The sequence below is a fragment of the Protopterus annectens genome, chromosome 1.part1 (genome assembly GCF_019279795.1).
Source record: "Protopterus annectens isolate FY-2018-M chromosome 1.part1, PAN1.0, whole genome shotgun sequence".
NCBI lineage: Eukaryota > Metazoa > Chordata > Ceratodontiformes > Protopteridae > Protopterus > Protopterus annectens.
Genome location: NC_056726.1, coordinates 1,940,390,592 through 1,940,403,827, shown reverse-complemented (window position 1 = coordinate 1,940,403,827; position 13,236 = coordinate 1,940,390,592).

Sequence of the window (13,236 nt, the reverse complement as noted above, 5' to 3'; positions counted from 1 at the left end):
CTTATTCAGTTGTGAAATATCTTGCAATGCTCTGCCAGATTCTTATCTACTCTCATTGCATATTTTGTACACTTGCATTTTCAACCAAAAGGGGTAATATCCTCTTATTGTATACTAACTGCTGTAAAGTCTACAATCTGTATGCTACTACTCTATAATGTCTCTTTTGTAATTGTTTCTGCAATCTGTAAACTTATGGAGTTTTTCTCCCCAGGACCCCGGTGAAAATGGACACTAGTTATCCAGTTGGACTATTCTGGAAAACAAATGTTAAATAAATAAATGGTACAAGCTATATCACAGCATTCACCCCAATGAAAAGTAGCAAGGCATTATCATATATTACAGCTGATCTGGTTCTTTGATTAGCACTTCATCGACAATTACCACTGTCACAGGAAACAAGTGCAGATTATTGAGACATAGGTGTATAACACATCACATGACACTGCCTTGGAAAGAATCTAGTCCTCCTTGAACTGAAGCTATGTTGCAGCTCGATATATTGACACTGTGACATTCTAGCTCCAAATGGGTGACACTGTAGGAGTATCCTGGACTACAGACTTAAATAAAATGATTGCTAAATTCCTCATTATCATTGCAGTGAGGCTGGGGAGCTATACCAGATTCCCATAATCATCAGCCAAGTGCTGTGCAGTCATGGAAAGGTTCTATGATGTAGTGCAATTTCAAAGAACACTTGGTGACATTAACTGCACCCACATTTTTATCCAATAATCCTCCTGTGAAGATGGTGAAAGGTACCCATTTTATTTATTTGTTAAGCAGGAAAGTGAACTGGTAAAGAGAAAAGTAGTAAAGAAAAGAAAGCTGCTGAACAATCTCAACCAGAAGGACTGGCATTCTCTGAACCGTTGTATAGTGTGCAAATAGTGTCATAACACAGCTATTACCATACTATGCTGAGAGCATAAACAATGTCCAAGAAAGTGTGTTGTTTGCAAGCTCATTAATAATGCATATCCCACATAGTCATTTAATGGAAAAATATCATATAAATATATCAATGAACAGAAAATGACATGCACAGAGACAATATCACATTTGTAATTGTATTATTTAATTACATGTGACATTGGCTGCAAGTGGGGCTGAAGATCATCATACTATTCACATATCCACAAACTACCATTCTTGAGAAGTATAGTAAAATGCATAAGCTGATAAGGATGATGACCTGTGCAAGTGTTTGGCTTGCTAAAGTCCCTTCCCCGTGTCTTGATACTTCCCAGGTACCCTTATATTTGTGCACAAGAAAACATCATGGATGACCACTGTTTGTACAATGCTGTACAATGTGATAATATCCAGGCATGATAACCACCCAGCATGAGGTATCAGATCTCTACCACCAGTGCCTCAGCCATCAAAGCATAACAATAAACAGGATGATGATGACAGTGATGATGATGAGACTGCAACAACATACATAAGAGATTTTTTCCACAGTACACAGACACCAGTAACCTGGCAACATCTTGTACTTACTTATGTACTATGACTTACCAAACTTGAGCACAGCACACAGAGTGGCATGGCGCTTATAGGATAGGTGGTATAGTGACATGATATACACAGGGCATACTGACTAGTGCATCTCCTGACCAACTGTATCATCAGACATTAGCATCCTTTAAACCATCTCTTATACATTACATGTAGCACAACCACTATCATTTGGACAGGAAGTAGAACAAACTTACACACACTTACAATAAAAGGAGCAGCCCATACCTAGGTGTACAATCAGATGTACAGCACACACCACATGAATGATATTCATATCCATCAGTCTGGTCTTCCACACCAAGTAGATAACAAAACACCACTACCACAGGGCAAACCAGCATGGACCTGACCAAACCAAGCTAACATATAATGCTACTGAAGTAATCTCTCTTGCAGAAGCAGTAAGGATTGGCCTCACCATTTGTAAGAGATGTGATGCAGGATGAGATCTTGAAGTGAGCCTATGTTGTGCTGTGCATCAGACTACTAAAACACCAGAAGATCTAACCTCAAATGAGTGAATCACTGTATCACCATCCAGTCCGGGAGCAGACTGTCATTTTTTAAAGCAATAACCACATACCACCAATCCTTACCTGCAATGAGCAGGCTGAATATATCATGCTCCTAACAGCATATACCACTGTTAATTTGGATAGATGAGACTAAGTGTCTGAACATTTCTGCAGAACACTGAGTCCCTGCATGCAGTCTTCTACATTCTTCAGCAGAGCCCCCCCCAAAAGTTCCATACAGTGCAATTTAGCACCACAATACATTATGTAAAATTCTACTAGTATGCACTTTGAGAAAACATAATATGCTTTGACAGGCATTTACTAGACTACACAAGCAGACAGATATGGAATGTCACTTAATGGGCCCCAACTAACTCAAGGTTCTTACAGATTCTTACGTAAGTACTAAGAGAACACTTACTACAAAGGAAGGGAGGAACACTGCCCAGTTACTTTACTTCATTATCCTTTGCACTGGTGTTAAACAAATCTGTCTTAAAAAGATTTACCCCAAGACTCGAATAACATATAAACTTTTCCAACCAGCACTCCCAGTGTGATAACCAAATCTGTAAAAAGATCTTTTGCTAAAAAGATTCACCATCATCAAATGACAATGGGCCGGATTTACGAAAGCTTGCACGGAGTTGTAGAGTAGTGTAAAACATCAAACAGGCAATATGTCTGCCGTGCGATCCAGGAACAGCCAGCAGGGGCGTGCACAAGAGCTGCTAAAACCACTCTTGCACGGACAGCATCATGGTATACAAATTACCTCATTTGCTGTTGAAAGCCATGCAAATGAGGTAAATTTGCGATCCAGGAAACACTAACCTGTCTGTGGAAGACTAGTGTTATCTGCAGAAATGTACTCCATTGGTAACGGAGTACCGTTCTGCAAACAGCTAAACGGAGCTAAGACAACTCCAAATAAAGGATGCATGCAGTTGAGGAAGCATGCCAATGGCCAAATATAAGGCCATTGACATTTATAAATGTTTAAAATTATTAAAGTCTAACTGTTTTTGTTTTTGCCGATCTCCTATGTTTAAGAGTAGCGCAGCACCGCACAAACGTGTGGCGTTTAAAAAACTAGAAAATAATTTAAAAAGAGCCAAAACTAGCCATTTTCACAAAAAGCTTATCCTGCCATGCAGGTGAATGGCAGGCTGAAGACAACATGGCCACTGAGTAGTGGTTGTTAACGGGGGGGGGGGGCTCAGTGTGTGAGAGATGTAACCATGTATTAATAGGCAATCATATGAAAATATGATACAACACTGTTTTGCTAAAGTCGAAAAATGGTTCTCTGAATTGAAACTCATACTTAATCCAGCAAAAACCAAGCTGCTGCTATTTTTCCCCTCAGTATCCACTCCCCTAGGAAATGAACTTCCAATTCCTAACAATATGCCCTTCCATGTAGAATCCATTAACGGCACCATCATAGAGCCTGTCTCCAACACCAAACTATTAGGTGTTACTATCGACCACAAGCTTAAATTCGACATACACATTAGCCAATCCATTAAGACAGTAAACAAAAAACTCGGGTCAATGTACCATATAAAGAACTTTTTGACCCCTCATGCCAAACTAACCATTGCTCGCACTCATCTCCTCTCCACCCTCCTGTACGCCTCCCCAATACTTTCTTTCCTCAATAAGCATGAGCTTAACATGCTCTCCGTTGCCTACAATCACATTGCCAGATTTATAACAGGAACACCTTACCGTACTCACCATTGCCTTAACCTAAAGAAACTTGGCTGGTTGGAACTGCTCAATCTTCTCAAACTCAACCAACTTACTGAAGCATTCAAAATAATTAACCAACCTGATAGAACCCCCTCTCTGAGCAAAATACTAACCCCCTACTCTAACCTAAACTGCCTTCGATCAGCAAATAGTGTTCAGATACAAACCATTAAATCTAAGAACTGGGGTGAAGATGCTCTCTATGCCAACTCCATAGGAAAACCTTGGAATTCCCTTCCAAACAACATAAGACTTATGACCTCGCTTAATCAATTCAAAAATAATCTCAAAGAATTCCTAAAGTCACACTGGTTATGTCCTTGTCCTAACCCAGGCTAAACCCGATAAACTAACTACCACCTTAGTCTCTTCACCTTTTTAGAGATTATAATCTCAACCTCTCGGCTTCTCAATGCAACCATGTTTTTAAACTAATCTCCTTCTCATATGAATGTTAAATAAGTAACATGTATTGCCTGCTGTCTTCTTTCATACTTATGTTAATACTATTTTTTCTGAATGTAAATGTATTGTTGTCCTCTCATTATGTTGGAGCTTTTCTCCCCGGGCCTCTACTGAAAAAGGACATGTATCCAGCTAGACTAGCCCGGTCAACAAATGTAAAATAAAATAAATAAATAAAATAAAATAAATAATAAAATGAGGATAAGGATAGTGAATCCCAATTTTCCCCAGCATGTGAGCCATGTCCCAAGAGTGTAAGTGTAGGAGTAGGGGAGTAGTAGAGTAGAATATAGGTAAACATCATGAGGGAGTGTGTCAGAAAGGCTGTAAGCTTATTGGAGCACAGTGTCTTGTGTTTACCCTGAGTTCCTCAGGATTGCAAGAGGCGTATCTACAGTTGTCCTTTTTGAAAACCAGAAACCAAAGGCATACGCCATGAATGTATCTGAAATTTCTTGCAAATGTGCACACAGCGTGTGCGTGCATGTGAGCTCGTGTGCGAGTGTGAACGCTTGTTTGTGCGGCGCTGCCCTGGGTGGAAACAGAAAGGAAAAAGGAAGGAAAAGAAGTAGTAGGAAGTTAACCAATGAAAACTAGCAGAGCTGCCAGGTGAAATATATCAGAATCAGCCAGTTACACAGGTAGCAGACTAGCCCAGCCCAGCCCAGCCCAGCACTTTAAACTTTGCAAACAGCATTCTTCCCTGTTTTTTTCCAAAAAACTCTACAACACTGCAGTATACAAAGAGGGAAAGCTTAAAAACTTTAAAGTGAGACAAAATGTTAGGGGCTGCTCTTGCTATCATAAACCAACATGTGCAAGGTGTTGAGGGTGGTGATGTTGTGAATGCTTCTGAGCAACCCACAGTGAGGAGATGGAGAAGAGTGTACAGACTCAGTGTAACCTACCAGGGGCTACATGAGCTGGAGATAGTGGAGTGCTATAGGGTAGACAGAGACCTGCTGCAGCAAATTGCTGAGCTGTGCCGGCCACGCCTCACACACAGAACAAACAGAGGGGAACCCATCCCAGTGGATACCAAGCTATGTGTTAGCCTAAGAATACCAGCTACAGGTACCTTCCAGAGACCAACTGGTGATATGATGGGGATTTCACAGGCATCAACATCCAGGGTACTGCACCAGTTCCTGGATGCCATGTCAGCACATGTTGGTGAGCATGTATATTTCCCCAATTCCTGTGAGGCATTGACCAGCAATATGCATCTTTTCCACCAGATAGCAGAATACCCTGAGGTACTGGGTGCAATAGAATGCATGTACATACACATCAAAACACCACCCGGTGAGCGGGGTAGGGTCTACATCAACAGCAAGGGCTTCCCCTCCATCAACTGCCAGGTCATGTGCGATGCCCAGTGCATAATAATGAATGTGCATGCTGGCTGCCCTGGACGTTATCATGATTTCTACATCTGGCATCTGACGCAGCTGTACCAGTGATTTGCCAATGGGAACATCCCTGATGGTCACCTAGTGGGCGATGCTGCATATGCACTGGAGCCGTGGCTGATGACACCCATCAGAAATGCACACACATCCGAACAGGAACTCCATAATGAGGCACATGCACAAACAAAAAACATAATTGAGCGTATGTTTGGGATGCTCAAGCCACAGTTCCAGTGCCTGGACACATCTGGTGGAGCCTTGCAGTACTCACCAACTACATATACCCAAATTGTCATGGTATGTGCCATGCTACACAATATGATCCTGTGGAATCAGTTGCAGCAGGAACAACATGGGGCATGGCCAAACAGCCCCCCGCCATTGCCAAGGCCTGCACAAGCACAGCGTGACTCAGAGGAGGAACAACCTGAGCCTGCGCCAGTAGGCAGAAGGAGGCGTGCCCAGTATTCCCCTGGCCTTGGCAAAGAGGCAACACATAGCACATATACTGACTCAGTAGGAACCCTGGAAATGACACCTCTCTCTCTGACTTGCACATACAGTAAAAGGGATGCCTAACTTGACACTACCTGTTTTCAAACATGTATAGGGAGTGTAATATGTGCATCCGACATAGGCAGCCTTGCAGCACCACCTGAGGCATGAGTCCCTATATTAAGCAATATAAAGCACTGCTAAGCAAATTTTACCAGTACTGAGCATATTTAAATACAACTGCGCGTAGCTGCTCACCACGCTAACCAGTGTAATGTCAGGCAATGTTGGGCAACGTTGGGCAAAGTCGGGCAAAGTTGGACAATGTTGGGCAAAGTCAGGCAAACGAGCAAAGTCGGGTAAATACACTAACACCTGCTTTACTGTTCCTTAACCAGTCAGGTCTGCCCAGCAGGAAAATAAAAAGCAGTGACAGGGCTTGTACTCAGGATACTGTGTACTATAGTCACAGTACTGAACCACTAAGCCATGACAGCATTTCACTGTCACAGACACAACTTAAGTCACTCACACATACCATTTGGGGGGGGAGTCACATACCTAACAGTCACAGCCAGCAGGACAATTGTAGACAAACGCAAACACAAACAAATGCTGTATCATGCCCTCTGAAGAGGCATATGAGTAACCTCCCCCCCAGGCCTATGCAGACAGATAACAGCAGGTCAAGCAGTGTGATGTGGGTTGGGTAAGCTATGAAGTCACAAACTAATATGCGTGTAATTGGAAGCTAAGGTCTGTAGTACAGTGGTATGCCTCAATCCAGTACGATAGGCAACAGTACAGACTGAAATGGTGTACCTGACATAGCAGTGCAGGCCTAGGAAATGTGTATAAGTGTCAGGTGTACCCCTCATCCTATGTACTCCCACAGTAACAATCAGGTGTGCCCCCCCAGGTAGGAATGTACAAATAATAGCTGTCCCCCCTGTATGTAGAAATGTTGATAAGTCTATGCAAATTGACTCATGGAAGCCCTGCAGGCACAGCGTGCTTCCTGTCGATGTACAACACAAAGGTGAGCCCTAAAGTAAAAACCAACTTGATTTTTCACACACATATAGTATATATGCCCATAGTGGGCATGCTCACACACTTAAAAACACGGCATCTATAGGATGACATGGTTTCCCTGGCTGTGTCATATGTGAACTCCAAAACAAACAGACCCTGCACCTGAACAGTCTGTTGAGACTCACCCTCTGTACAGGATATGAAACTGTTGAATGGGTTAGAGCAACATTTGCCACACTCCACAAGTGTTGGTGCACAACAGACCATGGGAACTATAGTCTTATAAGCCTAATAAGCCTGATCTGCAAGGCCATGGAGTCCATCATTATGAAACTCATAAACAGAGCTATTGGGAGCCTACAAACACCCAACCCTACCCATTGTGGTTTGGTCAGGGGAAGATCATGGTTCCTAAACCTGCTAGACAGTTGTCAAGGCAGTCACCCAGAACATACATCAATGAAATGAGCTCCACATGGCCTACATAGACCTTGAAAAGCCCTTTTCTAACATCCCACATACATGTCGTATCCACAAAATCAACAACCTGTGCATAAACACATATGTCATCTGACGGATTGCCAACTGGGGCACAGATAGATCCCACAAGGTAAGAATTGTGGTCTCCTGTTCAAGCTGGTAACAACTGCTGTCCCCCATGGCTCAGTCCTGGGACCCCTCCTGTCTGGTGTATACTTTTCAGAAATATAGTCAAACACACGAGGGCTATGTTTAGCAAAGTTTGTGGATGACTGCAAAAAGGTTGTCATAATCGATGTTTGAGACAACAGAGACATCCTTAAAAAGGGTCTCAGTAAAACAGATGTGGTGTCAAAATTATGGCCTCCAGCTACAGTCATACAAATACCACATAGGTGCCAACACCCTAAATATGGAGGTAATAATAAGGGATCTATGGACACATCTGGATAGTCATCTCTACTTCCAGAAACACATCCACAAAGTAGTTAGAAAATCATGCTATGTGTTCCCACATATTGCCAAGGTCTTTGCATGTAGGTCAAAGGAGGTTCCCTCTACTCATCAGTCATTAGACACATCAGAGAGTATCATGGCACACTTGCGATGAATCTGACTAGGCACCTTCAGCAGCTGGAAAGACCACCGAAGTACTTCAACAAGAGGATCACTGGCCTCAAACAGTTGCCCCATGCAAAAAGACTGAATTTAACTCAATCTGTACTCTGTTGCATACTGTCTACTCAGGTGATCTCTGCCCAACAGACAGGTCCATGTCCAATGCAGAACTGATGTACACACGCTATCTGAAGTAAACCCAAGCTCACTGTGCCACATGCTCTAGGGATATCATCACAACAATAAATAGAACATGGTGGAGGGATATATTACTAACTCACAGACTTCCCTTACTTTGGAACAGGCTGTACTCTTCACTTATCAGACCAGTGATCGAGTACAATGCCCCATTCGGGATGTATCTCACCCGACACCTTCAGCAATTGGAGAGACCCCAAAAGTTCCTCACCAAAAGGATAAAGGGACTCCAAAACCTGTCATATACTGCCAGACTGAAGAAACTCCAACTCTATTCAGTTGCATACCGTCTGCTCAGAGGTGACCTGTGCCTGACATACAAGGCCATGACCAACCCGGAATTAATGGACATGCTCCACCTCAAAAAATCCAAATCCACCAGAACTACTAGAGCAAGCGACTTAAACCTTAGCACGGATATAAATAGGACGTGCTGGAGGATAGATTTATCACCCAGAGACTCCCCATGCTGTGGAATAAAATCCCGGTCCATGTGAGGCAGAGCACCTCGCTGGCTCTGTTCAAGAGAAATCTTGACCGGTGGATGGGAGATCATAGGTTTACCCTGGGAATCATCTCTGTGTCACTGCTGGACAGAGGCACAACAAACTAATGGGCACATTATTTCTAACATAAGGGGTGGCGTAAGCCACATAACTTTGGGCTAGGCTTATAAATGCCTTAGGGCAGATAGCCTAGTATAAACCTATGAACCTATGAACCTATTAAGCTGAGTGCTTAAATGACACTCTTCCAGAGGAGCCTTGATGAGTGTATGTGAAACTGAACTGTCACACCATGGATCACTTCATCAGCTCTACTACACAGAGGCCTAGGGAACTAACCTCATGTGTGGTGATAGTTGCACACTCTGGCCATACTAATATATGCCTTCAGACAGATATCCTATTACCTACCTATGTACCTATATCTATATGTAGGGGAAACACAGTATAATAAGACAAAGATGAGTGTAAGAGAGTGACCTTGACAGGGAGCCATCCAGGGCTGTCCCACCCAGCACACATCCCAATGGCACAAAAGACATGAGGTGCACATCTCACCCACTGTACACAACAGCCACCAGTATCTGTAAGCATTACAGTGTATGTGGTCCATGTGCCTGCTGTACAACATGACTGTACAATGAAGTACACATCTACTATCTGTAGACATGTACCTGTCACATAGGTTCATAGGTATGTAGTAGAATATCTTCACGAAGACATATATTAGCCTAAGTAAGTTGTGCAGCTTTCACCACCCCATTGGGTAGTCTACCAAGCCCTAGTTCTAATAGTTAGTACCCTAAGCCCTTTTCTAGTGGGGCTGCTGATGTGATGCCTGGTGTGAATTGTCTGTTTCCCATCCACTCATCAAGGTTCCTATTGAAGAATGTCAGCGAGGGGCTCTGTCTGATGTCCAGCATGGTACTCTATCCCACCAGCATGTTGTATTCATTGTTGTGATGAGGTTCATATCCCTGGAGTGTGTAGTGCAACTCAATTTTGTTATCCGTAGATGGAGCATGTTCAACAGTTATGTGTTGGACATGGCTCTGTATGTTATGCAGAGTGTGCCTCTGAGTATCGGAGAACAGATTTAGTTTTACCAGTTGTGTTGCATAACACAACTGTTTGAGGCCAGTAATCCTCTTGGTGAGGTAACTCTGTGGTCTCTACAGCTGCTGGATATGCTTAGTTGAGTACATCCAAAATGGTGCATTGTACTCAATAATGGGTCTGATGACTTAAGAGTAGAGGGCCACCACTACCTCTTTTGATCCCGATACAAACCCTTTGTTGATTAGGTGGGCCACATAGGATTTCCCAATCACTTTGGCAACATGGTTGTCAAAGTAAAGATGACTATCTACTTGTGTCCCCAGATCCCTTATTACCTTCTCAGTTTTAAGGGGGTAACACCTATGTGGTAGTTTGTGGGCACTTTGTTTTCACCAAAGGGGATTACTATGCATTGTTCCACATTGAGCTTGAGGGCATGATTCTGACACCACACATCTGTCTCATAGACTCCCTTCTGGAGAATATTTGTGTCATCCAGGGAATCTATTATGGCAAACACTTTACAGTTCCCAGCAAACATAGTCATCCACAACCCTCCTGTTGGCATGTACTTTTGAGAAGTCTATACCAAACAGGAGGGACCCCAGGACTGAACCCTGGGGGACACCAGTTGTTACCGGTGTAGAGTCTGACATGTAGCCATCAACTCTAAATTTGTGGGATCCATCTGTGAGCCAGTTTGCAATCCATCTTGTGATGTATGGATTCATGCCCAGGTTAGTGAGTTCATCTATGATACCTGACTGGGGAATGGTGTCAAAGGCCTTAGCGAGGTATAAGTAGGCTGTGTGGAGCTCATTTCAATCATCTGTAGCCTGGGTAACTGTCTCAAAAAAACCCACCCAGTTCAGGAGGCGTGATCTACATTTGACAAAGAAAAACTGGGTGTGCTCAACTACGTGTAGGTTCCCAATGTCTTTATTGTTGACTTCCATTATGATTGGCTCCATTGCCTTACAGATCAGACTCATCATGTTCATAGAGCATGAATGCCAAGGGTCTTTTGTGGTCCCACCCCTGTGGAGTGGGAAGAATGTTGCTGTGCAACATTCTATAGGTACATATCCTGTAGAGAGCATGGAGAGAGAGGTGTAAGTATCCTTGATGAATATGGATACATCCCCACCCTATGTGCTATGATCCAGGTTCTGATGCTGGAAGGTATGGAATGAGTAGTATCCTGGTAGTGCTGGTGTGCTCTCTTGAGCCTTGAACTAGATCTCTGTTACTGCACAGATATCAATATTCTCCATACTGAGACCTGCCTCGAGTGTGTGCATCTGGAGGCTGAGACTTCTGGCAAAGAGTAGCATTTAGCTAACTTTGTGGATATTTGTGTTGGTTACGGGGTTTGGTTTGTCCTGAGTGACCGGTGTTCCACACCTGAAGTCAATGCCTCATTGGTCCAATCTGACCATAAGCTAATTACCCTACATATCCACATTCTGCCCCCCCTCCCCATTAAGGAAACCATGTTAAAAAATATCTCCAAAGACAACTTCATGATTCATAAGACAGAAGTGGTGAACTTCAGGACACCCATGCAGATGGACAATATAGTTATGACTACTGAATCCTACACAATTGCACTTTATAAGCACTTGCATGAGTGCATGGATTGTGCTATCCCAGACAGAACCAAGACACTATCCTCCAAGAAAAGGAAGCCAATCTGGTGGTCCCCTGCCATAAACAAACTGCACAACAGAAGGAAGAAACTGTTGCAAAAGAGGTAAAACTCATGAGTGGAGGAGCTCCCTGCTCAGCCTCAGTAAGAAGCTGTGATCCCTGATAACATCCTCCAAAGCTAGTTATGAAAACAAAATCACTATGATTCTAAAGACAACCACAAAGCATTATATAGCTATGTCAAGAATCACAATGGCAACACTCAGATCTGCTCTGAGTTACAGCACAATGGCACTAAATATACAGACCCAACTGATATTGCCAACATCCTGAAAGAACCCATCTCTATACTGGAAGAATGCAAAGTTGCTGTCATCATGGCTGCACAGGTGAAAACCACTCTCCAAAGCCAGGAACACAGAATCCATGGGACCAGATAACATCCCAGGCTGCACTCTACATGAACTACAGAACGAACTGGCACCACACCTAAGTACCATGTTCAGTCATAGCCCCACCTCTGGCTTTGTGCCTGCTAAATGGCGCACAGCGATAGTTATCCCACTACACAAGGTGGGAGCCACCATGGACCCCAGGAACTAGCACCCCCATTAGCCTGACGAGCCTGGTCTGCAAGGCCATGGGATGTATCATCATGGAACTTATAAACAAAGACATTGGCAATCTCCAAACTCTGGACCACAACCATTTTGGGTTTGTAAAAGGCAGATCATGTCTCCTAAACCTGATAGACTTCTTTGAAGCAGTCACCAAAGCCGTAGACAAGGGTAAGGTGATTCACACAGCTTATCTAGATCTTGCCAAGGCTTTCGACTCCATTCCCCACTCTGGAATTATAGATAAACTCACTAAACTAGGTATAAATCCCTATGTCACAAGATGGGTTGCCAACTGACTCACTGACAGAACCCACATTGTGAAAGCAGCTGACTCCAAGTCCGACTTCAGACCAGTGACAAGTGGAGTACCACAGGGTTCAGTACTGTGTCCTGTCCTGTTTAGTATCTACTTCCCTGAAGTACAGGCTACCACAGAAGGTCTTTGGCTAATGAAGTTCCCAGATGACTGCAAACTAGGAGCCAGAATCGAAACTACTAATGATGTGGACATCCTACCAAAGGCCTAACTGAGACAGATGCCTGGTGTCAAACTCATGGCCTCAAGCTCAATGCCAAAAAGTGCATTGTTATCCCCTTTGGTAAAAACTCTGTAGCCATGAACTACAACATAGGCGATAGTATACTTAACACTGAAAGTGTGATAAGAGACCTTGGGACACAGGTGGTCAGTAGACTCTCCTTTGATAATCACATCACCACAGTAGTCAGGAAATCCTTCGGCCTGGCACACCTCATCACAAAATGTTTCTCATGCAGAAAAAAAGAGGTCATTGTTCCCCTCTACTCATCAATCATTGGATCCATTATAGAGTACAACGCCCCTTTTGGTATGTACCTCACAAGACATCTACAACAACTGGAAAGCCCG